The sequence below is a fragment of the Protopterus annectens genome, chromosome 4.part0 (genome assembly GCF_019279795.1).
Source record: "Protopterus annectens isolate FY-2018-M chromosome 4.part0, PAN1.0, whole genome shotgun sequence".
Taxonomy (NCBI): domain Eukaryota; kingdom Metazoa; phylum Chordata; order Ceratodontiformes; family Protopteridae; genus Protopterus; species Protopterus annectens.
The window spans coordinates 1,417,929,175-1,417,943,937 of NC_056733.1; positions in this window are offsets into that span (position 1 = coordinate 1,417,929,175).

Sequence of the window (14,763 nt, forward strand, 5' to 3'; positions counted from 1 at the left end):
CCTGGAGAGCTAGGTCAAAGATTCAGCTCTATGGGTATGGGGTTGATATAATGGTTAACGTGTCTACCTCACAGACACAGGGTACATGATTTGATTCTCACTTTTAAAAGGAAAATTAACTAGACTTAAAATGGCCCGCAAGGGCAGCTAACATAAACTTGCCTATGAACTTATATGAGTAATCAGAGTGCAGTCATAATGTAGATATGGATGTTGAAAGCCCATAACTAGGGCAGCAACACATATTCCTTTTGTGCTGTTGTGGCAAGATTGCATTTGACAAATTGGTTAGTGAATCAGATTTGTATGCATTTTTCATTTTGAGAGACCATCCATCTGGTGGCCAGTAGATCTATTTTGGGACACTGGAATAGATTCAAGCACTGTATTCCCTGTCCCTCACATACGAGGATGGCATACTAATTGGCAATCCAGTCATCCGTTACATATTTGTAGAAGTTACAGGTTATCTGTAAGAGTGTCCTTTTCCTCTTCTTCTCTGCAGTTGTCTTCCCCAGTATAATATATTTAAATAAGACACTGTGAGCATGCATAGGCTTTAGACACCTAGAAAAACACTTTCTGATGGTGTTTTCCACTGGATGATATATCCATTAATTGTAATTTGACAATATGAATTTTCATTCAAAAATGTTTTTTACCAGTTAATGTCTATTACTTTTGATTCTAACAAAATTTAATTCTATCAGATGTTGGAAATTTGCATGCATGATATAGCTGTATTTGTGTATGTATATATAATGGCATGTAGACTAATGCAAAAAAAATGATTAGATGATGCATCCATACAACTGACGAAAGACACTCTCAAGCTAGCGAAAAATTTTAAAAATTAAAAGAAAAGTCACACAGGCACCCACATCTCTAAATAGATGAACTTGAAGAATGTGCAGTAGTTATGCTACACAAAAGCTCATATAACAAGTCAAAACAAAAACAAAAAATAAATAAAAGCAATATTTTTGCAGGGGGCATGCTTCCTGCACCCTGACATCCTTGTACCTCTAAATACATTAACCCTAAGACTCAACAGCTATGGGGATAAGGAGTAGTTTCCTTATCCTTACTATTCTATGATTTCATCACTTTAAATACAAGGGTTGCAATTAAACCGTTATCTGATGTAATGCAATATCCAAGTACTTTTGGACAAAAACATACAATTGGCCAAAAGTAGCACTTCCATATATGACTATGTATATATATATATATATATATATATATATATATATATATATATTTATCAATAGATAGATATAAAACTAGCACACTGACCCACTGCATTAATATATGCTGCACTAACCACAAATTATTGAAACTAAATCCATCAATACACTGGTGCACATGCTCTACGCACAAACCTCAGTGCATGCAAAACTAAAACAAAAAAAAAAAATTGCCATACCACACCCCCTGTTAATCAAATATATATATATATATATATATATATATATATATATATATATATATATATATACCAGCTCCAAGATCACAAAACAACGAGGAAAGGGCAAAATCCCAGAACTGCTATGCTATGTAACAATTCTGCGCACAAAGCTGCTGGCATCCTGTGATGATCTGGCAGTTGGGCAAAACAACTTCTTAACAAAACATTCGATCTAATGAATGAACAATCAAACACACAGAACCCTTGTGTGTGTGTGTGTGTGTGTGTGTGTGTGTGTGTGTGTGTGTGTGTGTGTGTGTGTGTGTGTGTGTGTGTGTGTGTGTGTATCTATATGTATGCATATGCATTCCCCACCTGACTGCTGCAGTTTTTCAACAGCTTCCTCGACCTCTCCTGTCCTACCCTCTGTCAAAATTTCTCTACAATCTTCCCTGCCCTTTCCAATAATACCAGCTGTCTATCTTCATTCTACATGTATGGAAGTTTGAATTCTTATTGGGACAGGGAGAGCCATAGCAAGCCATCTCTTAGACGGGTGCACATTTCAGCTACCAGGTAATAAGGCTAGGCCATATACAAAAATCTCCAGAGCTGTCTGGGTAACTTCTGCACCTCAAATGGCTCTTGCCTCATAGGGTTATGAATAAAACATACTATATATGGTGGAAAGGATAGTCAGCAGGCATAAGGAAACAACATACAAAAAATGCACTTCCAGAATTTTATACTCTATTGCAGCAGAGAATATCCTTGTATAAGGGGTGTGCTACAAGTATTAGAAAGAATTTGCTTAACCTACTAACAGCAGCATACTAGTATAATAATACATTTTTAGCATTCAGATCCTGTGGCTTTGAAATGAACGTTGTGCAGCAATGAACTACTTTAATTTATGCTGCTGAGTCACCTATGTAAATGTGCCCTACACAATACCAAAACAATGCACTTCAGTACGGAGATCACTGCTGTTTACATATGTTCCTGTACTGAAGTCTGTGTAATGGAGTGAATATTAAGAGTTCAGCCCAATGTAAGAATCCACTTTAGCATGTAGCTTCTTTTTTACTGGAAATGAATAATCATTCTAAAGTGTAGCTGTGCTGTATACACACACAGCTTTATTTAAAAATCATATTTTGGACATTATTTGCCAACTGACGAATGAAAAAAGCCACCTTAAATAAAACTTGCATGTCTCTAGAACAGTTTCAGTTACTACTTATTCTTCAGCTGCCCTTTCCAATTAAAGTCCACATACAACCCATCTATTGTCTATCTCCATTTCTCTTGAACCCTTCTATTAATTCACAGGACTTTAGGGAATAACTTATTTCACTAAACTTGTGAGTGATGGACCTGTTTTTTAACATTCTTACTAGCTTGTTCTTAACGACTGTTTTTTTTTCATTTTTTTCTCCCTGCCAGACCATCAAGGCCTCTAACTATGCTATTAATCTAATCTATTCATCCCACCATTGTGACTGACTGGCTATCATAACTTGCCAGTAGGTGTGAGAAATAAGGAGTATATGGCCCATCATCCTAGATTCTTATATATATATATATATATATATATATATATATATATATATATATATATATATATATGTGTGTGTGTGTGTGTGTGTGTGTATGTCAGATGACTGTTTGACTGTTTTCAGAAACTTTTCAGAAACTTGACATTCATATGGTCAAGGACATAGGATCAATTTTCTGAAAACTCGAACATAAAAAAAAATGCACAAAATCTACGTTTTTTACATTTTTGCAAGGAGGAAAGGCCCCCTGCACTCCTCATACCCACTGCAAATTATATATACCAACTCTGAGATCACACTATATTGAGGAAAATGGTAAATTTCCCAATCTGTACTGTACCGCAATCTCCATTCAAAAACTTCAACTTTTCAAAAACTCGATCATATGGTCTCGACCATAGAAATTTTGAGTTTCTGAAAACATGATCAACTAATAAGGATATCGCTCTCTTTCTCTCTCTCTCTGTATACATATATATATATATATATATATATATATATATATATATATATATATATATATATATATGGGTCTACCCGAAAACACCAACACGCCAAAACACAGACAACGAAATAACCGACACGAAAAAAAAGACAAAAAAAAAGTTCAAAAACACAAAACTTCACATGCCCGACAAACCAAAATCCTGACAATCAACAAAACAAATACCTTTCCCAAAAAACACACACACAAAACCCAAGCACACCAAAAACCTTACAAACCTACACTAAACCTTACATACACAACTATCTATGCACTAACCTTAACCCAAACCCTAACCCTAAGGTCCATCACTATCGCACACTCACCTTACCTGCCCCCTAACCCTAACTCACTTAATCCACCGCTAACCCTTAAGTCTGTCACTATTGCACACTTACCTTACCTGCACCCTAACCCTAACTCACTTAACCTACCCCTAAACCTAAAGTCCGTCACTATCGCACACTTACCTGACCCGCACCCTACCCTAACGTCCATCACTATCATACACTTACCTTACCCACACCCTGACCCTAACATCCATCCCTATCGCACACTTACCTTAACATGTCAGTGTTCTCAGCGTTGGGATTCTCAACTGTCGGTTGTCTCCATTGTCAATCTTCCGGTGTCGGTGTTCTCATCGTCGGCGTTCTGCACTTTTGTCCTTTTCAGGTAGACCTATATATATATATATATATATATATATATATATATATATCCAAAAAAAGCAAAATGTCCAAAGTAGATATGTAAAACCAACCCAAGCAGCTAGGAGCACTGTTGAAAGTTCAATGAATACACGTATCAATTAAAAGTTCCAATAGAACGTATTTCAATAAAAATTGAATAAAACCCTTTAATCAAGAAAAAATGTGAGTGCTTTCACGGATGCTGTATCCGCTTCATCAGACATATTCACAATACATTCAAATGCTGCAATAAATACTCTACCATAGCATCATGTGACTACTTCAATTAAACAATTATTCAATGAAGTAATTAAACCCTAGAATTAAAAATAATAGTAGTATTTGCAGTAAATAAAATATAAGCTTGTTAATACATCAAATTAGTTACTTGAATAAATAAATCAATTTATACAAAAACTTTTAAAACCTTAAAGCTTACTTTATACATATAATAATCTTATACATTAACGCAGCTTTCTACCTTTCAAATGGGGCTTAAGAGAAACAGTCTCATTGAGACCCCTACCCCTGTGTGCTCCAAGTCTAAGTATCCAACGGAGCTCAGCCTGCTCAGTTTGATTAACTATGTCCCCAATACGTATATCCTCTGCTTGGACATGCAGTATCTGATACAAAAAAGTATGCTCTGCTCCTTCCTGCAAGTTGTGCTTTGCTAGGGCACTATAATCATGCTTTCTAGTATAACAATAGGCATGATCCCTGATACATTCCCGTAGGGTTCTATTCATTTTTCCTACGTAAAAACAAAAATAGGTCACACAGTGTGCCACATATACCACGTTTCTGGTGTTACAATTACTATTATTTCTTAATTCCCAAAGACGCCCACTATCTGGATGTTTAAAATAGCGGGATTCATCTATTGAATCACACTGAGCACACCTACCACACTTTTTAGTCGCCTCAAAACCTTTAAGATGAGAATGTATAGAACTCATACTTAAATCATTATAACATAAAGATTGTTTAAGGCTCTTCATATTACTGTATACAAAGGTAGGATGGTCACCCACAATATCTCTCACCTTCTCATCTACCATGAGAATGTTCCATTTATATATTACGGCGTTCTTGACAATATCTATGTTATTACTATATGGAAGAACAAGTGATTATTTTTTCAATCTATCCCTATTCTCAGATCTAGTGTACGGACCTACTCTTTCCGAATAATAAGGTCTAGCTCTGGTAGTTCTCAAAGTACCTGCATTATAATAAACCTTAGAAATTTCCTGCTGACTATACCCTCTGTTCATTAATCCCATTTTAAGGTTTCCAAGCTCATTCATAAATTGTGCTTCTTCACAAGATAATCTAGAGAGTCTCATGGTCTGTCCTTTTATGATATTCTCAAAAACTTTGGGATTATGCATACTGGTCCTATGTAGAAACGCTGGCCTATAACAAGGATTACGATAAACCTTAGTCATATATATATATATATATATATATATATATATATATATATATATATATACATATATATATATATATACACACACACACACACACACACACACACACACACACATATATATATATATATATATATATATATATATATATATATAAAGCAGCGGTACAAAATCCTGAAAGCCCAAAATGCTGAAGCCCAAAATCCTGAGACCAAAATCCTAAAAGTTCAAAATACTGAAAACTCAAAATACTGAATCTCATAACACTGAAAACACACAGGATACCAACACTTACTATATTCCAGCACAAGTACATACAGAAACATATTACCCTTCAACTATAAGCAGGGGGGGCAAGCCCCCCTTCACCCCCTGCTACTTAAATATATCAACTCCGAGATTGCACTTCACTACACTAAGTGCAATCTCAGAGTTGATATATTTAAGTAGCAGGTGGTTTGGGGGGTGCAGCCCCCCACATGAGTGGTGCAGGGGGGGCTTGCCCCCCTGCTTATACCTGGAGAAGACTAATATGGTTTGTCTTTTATTTGTTTCTGTATGTACTTGTGTTGGAATATAGTAAGTGTTGGTATCCTGTGTGTTTTCAGTATTATGAGATTCAGTATTTTGAGTTTTCAGTATTTTGAACTTTCAGGATTTTGAGCTTTCATGATTTTGTAGCACTCCCTCATATACACACACACACACACACACACACACACACACACACACACACGCGCACACACAAACACACACACACACACACACACACCTATACCCCTCAACTATAGTCTAGGAAACAATCCACAGAACAGCATGCAATAATGGACACAGTGTGAGGATATTTCTCACTGAAGTAAGCACCTCTGTCCTCTTAAGTGCTAATGTTTCTGCTAGGTCCCCTAACTCCACCAGACACATTAGAAAGACACATTGTCCCATAATGCATAACCTAACCTTCCCCCTGTGATGGTTGGTCTGTTTCCTCCCAAGAAGTTTATCTAGTGCCCAAGTTACTAGTCAACTTGAGTCACCTGGGGTATAATCAAGCTTTCATCCATTTCTGCAAATGAGCAGAATCTATATGATTTTTTTTAACTCATAAACTTAAAAATGTAGAAAATAAGCATATTTTATAACACAACCAGGAACAATTGAAGGTATAATAAAACAGGACAACTGCACTACTTCCTTGTATATGCAGTAATATCTAACAATTAGATTAAACCAAACATCTGAATAGCAACATCTGAATGCAAACATTATCAAAAGCAGCTATTCATATTCTGACTTCACTGAAGCCTTCATTTGCTACATTTTGCCTACAGAATATCCTAGCTTTTTTTCTGAAAATTCACACTTTTCCTTTTCACTGAAATTGTGATACTTTGGAATAAGAATCAGGTAGATGAAAGACAGTACAGGGGGCTTGCTGCCCATACATATACCTGCCTCTGGAAATCACCTCCTTTTTGATATATCAAGCCACAATTTAAACAGTCTTTTCTGACCATTATATCAAATTGAAGTTATTTGAAAATGATGCATAAACCTCTAATATTCAACATACCCTGGGAATGTTTTATTATAATTACAAAATGTACCATAATTACTTTTTACATATTAAATATACACAACTTTATGTAGATGCAAAATATATTTTCTTATGTGTGTTTAAGATAAGCAGACCTTATGAACTGAATATTTGTACGAATGGTACTCCAATATGTAACTTTAATGCGGTAGTTAACAATGTTGCTCTGCTCAGAAAAGCATACTGGCAGTATTAGCATTTCTCACATATAAACCTGTCCCCACCCTACTGGTGACATGAGCACTCATATCACCACTGCAAGGCCATATTTTTTTTATTTTATTTATGTTTTCACATTCTATTTGTGTATCAAATCTTTTTGTCCTTCCAACAATACTGCAGTGAATTACACCATGTATGTAGATGTCAGGTCTGGATATGGAGTAATACAGCTACTATATAACTTTACATTACACATACAGCATAGAACTACTGCTGATGTACATGTGTGTTGAGTACATATCTCTCCCATCATTAATCATACACCTTGTAAATATAACAGAGGTTATTTATCCCAATGGTACTCCAAAAAATACTATCATCTAAAGAGACTTCAGCATTAATGTAGCAGGGGAATCAGGAAGTCAGCTCAGATGGATATCTAATGGACTGGAACAGTTAGTAAAAAAATATAACAAGGCCCAGCCTAATCACAATCAGAGATTCCTAATTAGCTCTCATTATAACTAACATAGGTTATAGACAGGATATAGATGCAAACATATGCATCTATTACCCAATAGCATAAATGGCCACAGTTCAGCTATATCCGCCTGCTCTCCTAAAACACACACCAAAAATCATTAAGTCAAGGGTAGGTCAAAGTCAGAAAAAAAATGAATTTATTGAACATTAACTATGGGTTCCACCTTATTCACAAAACTACCCTAAACAAACACTACCTCTTATTTCACAAATCAATTGTCCCAGTCAGGAAATACTGTTTCTAGTAACAATGAGAAAACTTAGAGGGCAATGTTGCCCATGTCTAACCGCAAGCATTTAACAACTAATGAAGCAAAGGGATACTGCATGGAAAACATCGGAAGGCCAATCAGAGCAACAGTTTACTACATCAAAACTACCTCTCCCTTGGGACAGATTGTAGACTAGCAAACAATGTCAACAAAGGTATGTAATATTCTCTAAACCTTTTAATTGTTATCTGGCCTATGCTTCTATACTGTTCTCAAATTTTGGAAATTGTACTTGTTAACGGTTATTTTACCTATGCATTGTACTGTGCTGTGCACAGATTTTTGACTTGTACTATATTTCTATGACCCTATTTTAATATTTTGTGAATATCATAATTACATGTATTATTTCTGGAGCTTTTCTCCTCGCGACTACACTGAAAATGGGCCCCTGGCTCAGTTGGACTAACTTGGTTAACAAATGTCAATAAATAAATAAATTAATTTATTTATTTATGTATACCTCAAATGTTGGCAAATAGCATTAAGTTTATGCCCCAAACAATTCTGGTAATCCCTCAAGGAATTAAAAGTTCTCATCACTGACAAACCTCCTAGAAACATAACAGACAAAAATGACTTTGCCAACAAACACATCTTAGAAGTACCTTGGGACACTCCTCAACCCTATAAGCTCTGTGGTGTGTGTGATAACTGCATAACACTGCATTACAAATAACTAGATAGGTAGGGGGTCTAAACCCAGAACTGGCAACTGTGTGTGTGTGTGTGTGTGTGTGTGTGTGTGTGTGTGTGTGTGTGTGTGTGTGTGTGTGTGTGTGTGTGTGTGTGTGTGTGTGTGTGTGTGTCAACCATATCCTCTGGGGGTGTGGGTTATACCATTTTGAGGTATGTTCCACCCAGTACACTTCCCATTGCCCTACTTTACAAGGCCCGCTGATGTCATTCACCTTAGAAGTACCTTTATGCACTCTTCAGCCCTATAAGCTCTGTGACATGTGCAATAATTGTGTAATACTATAATACAAATAATTAGATAGGTAGGGGTTCTAATCTCAATACTGGCAACTATAGTACTGTGTCGTTTGTGTGTGAAGCATATCCCCTGTGGTTGTTTTGTCTGTTGGTTATACCATTTTAAGGCCTGTTGATTCCCTCCCCATGGCATTACTTTAAGCAGGCAGTTAATGGCATCTGCCTTACATGCACCATGTTAAACTATACAGGCCATAGCAATCATCTGTACAGATGTATATGGAATATCCAGATGTTTGCAACCTATATGTGGTCTGTGTCGCCTAACAAAGGGCATTTATGAATAATAATTGCAAAATATGTCACAGTTATCATAGTGACAGACATGTCAGCATCAGACTTCGTACCTCCCTGAAACATCACTCTGATACAAAGTCTGTTACTCTATCACTTGTCCAGGTATATAAGAGCAGTATATTAGACCAGTTGCTATTTTGGGTGTTTTATCCCACCATCCATGAAGGCATTCACAAGATTACTTGTAAGAGGTAGTAAGTTATGTCCCCAGCATATAATCTCTGTGGTGCATGTAATGTGTATGTAGCACTATAGTACATACAAGTGGATACATAGGGTTAGTAATCTATTGGCACTCGTGTATATGTTTCTGCATGCATATCCCCTGTGGCTGTCTTAACTGTGTGTATGTGATGGGTATGCCATTTTGTGTGCCTCTTCCACCCTGTTAACTCCCCCATTGCCAACCTAATTGCAGCCCCTACAGATGTCATCCACCTTACAAGCACAGTTATGCAGTTTCTAACACAAAGGCACTGTGGTGCATGCAATCGTCATATCACTGTGTATTGTACATAAATAGATAGGTGGGTCATCTAATATGAGAAGTGTCAACTCTGTGTGCATGTCTGTTTCAATGAATGTCCCCATGCAGCAGTGTATGTGTGTGTTTCAGGTGTCTCTACCATGTTAAGGGCTTCTGAACCCACCATTGGCAATCCTAACAGCCCCTGCAATTATCACCCATTTGAATAGTAGTGGCAGACACTGCAACACTACATTACCTCTGTGGTGTTTCTATTATGTATCTAGAAGTATCGTTTGTAAAACTGGGCAGGTAGAGGTTCAGCTATCAGCAGGGGCAGGTCATGAATGTGTGTGTGTGTGTGTGTGTGTGTGTGTGTGTGTGTGTGTGTGTGTGTGTGTGTGTGTGTGTGTGTGTGTGTGTGTGTGTGTGTGTGTCTGGCTGTATGTACCAGCATACCTCTCAACCACTCACAGAAAGACATCTGGTTAAAGCCATATGGGAAGCTGGGGCAAACAGCAAACATTGAGCACACCCTTCACATATTGCTGTGACACATATAGGAAATAGATAGAACAGGTCATACATTTGAATTCACCTTCCAAAGGGTATGTGTTGTTACATGAAAATATCTCTCATTAATCTCCAATGTCAGTCTCTCATGATTTTCCAAAACATTGGCCAGAAAACCACAAATTTATGACAGATGGAAAGAAATTATGTGTCAGACATCAGGACAATCTGCAGACATATGCAGAGGTCAGATGTATGTGTACCCATACCTCACAAGCTCTTTGAGCAAGAAATGTTTACAAAGCCATAAATAATGGGGTGACAAAGGCCACATAATAGGGACACTTTTCAAATATTGCTCCTACAAACTTATAAAGGTGATAGAATAACAGGTTCTGCATTAGCATAGATAGTCTGAAAGGTATGAAGTCTGCAACTCATTATGTCTGCCATTATTTTTTGACATCAACCAGCAATGATTTGGCAATGATTTGCCAGAAAAACACAGGTTTATGAGAAAATGGACCAAAAATATGAGGCAAGAATCTGGACATTCTGTGGAAATCTATACAGTTGAGAGGTATGTCTGTGCCACCTTGCAGGTTGCAGTCTGTGTTTGGCAAGGTGTAACCTGTGACAACAACTGAAACAGTGAAAATAGGTCCTAAGACTGTAGGACAAGAAACATGTCATACAGTTCTGTACTGACTGCATAGAGCAGTTATTGCATATCAGAAGCACCTTAATAGTATGAGAAATACTGTAAGCTAATGTCATATAAAGAAGGTGTCATAGTAGCAAACCAGAGGAAGTCCTGTGTGTTGCACTTGCCGTGAGCATGCTATGTCCTGCCAACTGTCAAATTACCATAAGTTGTGTCCCACACTCCACATTTGATAATGTCACACACACATTGTGTGTTGCCTATGTGTGTGCAATATGTAGACATGTGAAGGCCATGTTACTACCTGGTACCCCCAAGATTGGTAAATCTGTTGGGGTTAAAGTAATGGCTAGCATTGTGAGAGGCCTAGTGCCAGTACTCAAGTAACCTCCTCTGTATGTACGAGCCTGTGGTACTACAGAACATCCAGGTGACATGTATGAAGGCTAGCTGGCTGTGTCAAGGGGTATGTATGCAAGGTCACACTGTCTTTCCCAGTGACCCTCACACACTGTTGCATGCATACACACCTGGTAAACATGCACATATACAGCTGTACCTTGACTATTAAAAGGTCACTGTGTTTCCACTCTGCCATACTCATCATTGGTAATGTCAGCAGGCCCACAGCCTGCAGACACACAGACACCTGGAACACAAACAGAATACAGTATGTGAGACTACAGTCAGTCAGCAGTACTAACAGCAATAATGCATCATGGCTAAAAAGGTACATACACTTTGATGTGTACCCATAACATTTGCCAGCAGACAACACCTTACACAGCATTACATTACTACACTGTACTATATTCACCCTGTGCATCAGACCTATATTAGCATGTCACTGCATCGATGGTATGGATAACAGAGATGTGGCACAGGTATCATCACATGCACAGGGTGTGGTGTGCATTTGCCAGAGGCATAAGATGGGTCATACGGTTAACATCATGCATGTGTGAGTGTCTGGAGGGGTGTTGTTCAACTGGGCCATGCAGAGGAGCTGAGTATGTCTGATGGTGACCTGCCTGTGATAGAGATGTGTGAGTCTTTGTATGCACACAGTCAAGCCATGTGGGTGCCCTACACAGGGGTATGCCCATGGCCTGCTCCATTGTGGTGTGGACAGCACCCTCCATTTGGTAGTGCTGTTGGCACTGCCACTATGGGAGTGTGAATGTGCATGGCCATGTGGACTTTCAGCTGATCTTGTTGCTGACTTACATCCACGTGGCAGATGCCCTACTCCCACCACATGCTCAAGCACAGACATTGCACAGTCGAGCAATGACAATGTCTCACCCCACCGTCTATCCACGACATCAGCATAATAACGTATGGCATCACCAAGGCCATGGAGGTCATCATACATGGCAGGAAGTGTTGCATTCATGACCCTGAGCACCAGTCTGGCATTGCATTCAGAATGTGCCTGTGCCTCCATGACAAACTGAAACATGCTTCTGGTGACACCTGCTGTGACATTTGCAACAGGAGCTTGATGGGCAGCAGTCCTCCTTCGAGCACCCCTGTCCATCTGCCTGTGTTTGATTTCACCTGCTGTCTGGCCATGGCTAATGTCTACACTCACGCTTGCCATAGTCACTACACTAGCCTGTTCCATGCCACCACCTTCCAACTGTCCATTATCTGTGGCTACTGGGGACTGGGTATGTGTGGGTATACTGATTGTGTGCAGGGACATTGTGGATGAAAGTGGGATAATAACCAGTGGCAGAGATTCATCCCCTAACAACCCCACCTGTGCCTCACTATGACCACAATCATCATCAGACTCTGCAAAGACACTGACATTAGGTTGTGGGGGGAGAGACACCAACCCCCATGTTCACCTGTGAGGGGAAGACAACAAATACAAATTAATACCTGCACTATAATGTTTGCTGATACACACATAAACACATACACAGACACACACACACACACACACACACACACACACACACACACACACACACACACACACAGGTGAGGTGGTACAAAGGCATTATACAGACCACACAATTTCCGATTGATGACAAGCACGACACACAATCAGACCACAAAAGACACACTCTGGACAGCCCTTAAACAAGATGCAGTGCAGCTATGTCCACTTAATGTTGCTACTAATATACATCTTTGAAGAGTGGTAGTAGTTGATGGACCTTCACCTAACAAACACTGCACCCGTGTACACAACATTGATGTACCCCTGTAATGCACAATGGCAAGACCTACAGAAATGTTACAGCTCCTGCGAATAGGCTCCTGTGATGACCACTATGATGCACTGCAGTTAACCCCACCACAAGTGAACATACACATATTGCAATATGGCTAAGAATAACAGTTGTGTGCATGGACAAATGCATGCCCTCAACATGCCTAGGGTATTGGTGAGCCACAACAAGACATTTCCATACTCACTGGCTTCAGGCTGCTGTTCCCCAGCCAGACCAGAGGGACCTATGTAGTTGTGGGGGATAGATATTGTCAGCACACTCCATACCTCTCAACCTGGAAACATCAAAAATCTGGACAAGGCCCATGAAAAATAGGTACAAATCTGTACACTGATTAGCATAAAATTTGCATACACAATTACATAACCCCATCCACTCCAATGGAATAGTTGGATACCAGCTATCAAACGCAAACTGAAGAACAGACAACCAAAATATGGCACCAGAGTCCCCCCTGCAGCCATTCCAATGTCCCATTACCTGGCTATTTCACCCCATTTTCCATAAACACTAATGTGCATACTGCTTTACTTGTACAATGATTATTTGGATTTTATATTTACATTTTATAGCATAATGCACAAACACTAATAGACATCTGCTAAACAAAGCAATACTGTCTCACAATGAAAATAGACTTAGCATTAAAACTTCTCTGCCCTTGAAACTCACATTCATTGAAACAGCATTGAAACCCACCCCACATCCAAAGAAAATGGATCTGGTCAGTGGTGGATAAAGATTACCTTTGGGCTGTTTTCAAATGATAGGTCCCTTGCACACAAAACAAGAAACATACATGTGTTCTTTGATACACCTTCCTGACTTTATTAAATTATATTCCTTGTATAATACAGCACACTTCTTAGACTTAGCGCACGTTTTAAATTTATTGTTTGAACATTTTTTTCAGTAGCCAATGAAACAAAATGCATGAACCAATAATGACAAAACTGCCCAATTCAGAACATTTCCATCATAAAAGTCTACTTACACTTACACACACACACACACACACACACACACACACACACACACACACACACACACACACACACACACACACACAGACACACACACACACACACACACACATTTATATATCTGTATCTATATCTATCTATATATCCATGGGCATCCTGCACAGCTTCTCAAATTTATTTTCAATTTCAGTTTTTTGCTTGACTTACTCTGATTTGTGTTATCAGACCAACACTCAATAGCTGTAAGTGCACACCAAAATAAACTAGGCAAACTGCATGTTTTAAGACTTCCAATTTTTAGTCCAAGACCAAGTACTGACAGACCCTCTCTTACATTCATCCTGAAGCATCAAAACTATCATTGTAATCTGGGTGCTATTAACTGGACACTCTTGCTTCTCCACTGTCTGCAGTGGAAAATATATGTTTTATCTTGAATGCTGGA